The following is a 749-nucleotide window of genomic DNA, read 5'->3' on the forward strand; positions in this document are numbered from 1 at the left end:
GTGCATTCACTGTTTACCCAGGTACAACTCTATTATACATACGTACACACATACATACAAACATACATACACATATACATACATGCATACATACAAACATACATGCATACATACACACATACATGCATACATACATACTTACATGCATACATACATATACACATACATGCATACATACATACATACATACACAAGAGAGAGAGAGGAAGAGAGAGAGAGAGAGAGAGAGAGAGAGAGAGAGAGAATCGATTTTTCTTCTTCCATGGCAGAATGAGGAATCTCAGGTTTTCCTGACTGTGCTGAAAGTGTTTTACCACTGAGGCTTCTCATTGGCCCTGTATTCGTAAATACTTTTAATATGCTTCTTCTCTTCTGTCTCTGTCTCTGTCTGTCTCTCTTCTTTCTCTGTATTGTGTCTCATTCTCTAGTAGAGACTAGCTTCAAACTCAAGGTAATCCTTCTGCCCCCCCCCCACGGCTACTTTTAAAGTATCATGTTATTTAATCCTAGCTATCTGTATAAAGAAACGGATGCAAATTGTGTCTTGGGCATTCTGAGCTTCTGGGCTAATATCCATTTATAAGTGAGTGCATATTATATGAGTTCTTTTGTGATTGGGTTACCTCACTCAGGATGGATATCCTCCAGATCCATCCATTTGTCTTAAGAATTTCATAAATCCATTGTTTTTAATAGCTGCATAGTACTCCATTGTGTAAATAAATGTACCACATTTTCTGTATCCATTC

Source organism: Mus caroli, chromosome 7, assembly GCF_900094665.2.
Source record: "Mus caroli chromosome 7, CAROLI_EIJ_v1.1, whole genome shotgun sequence".
In the NCBI taxonomy this organism is placed as follows: Eukaryota; Metazoa; Chordata; class Mammalia; order Rodentia; family Muridae; genus Mus; species Mus caroli.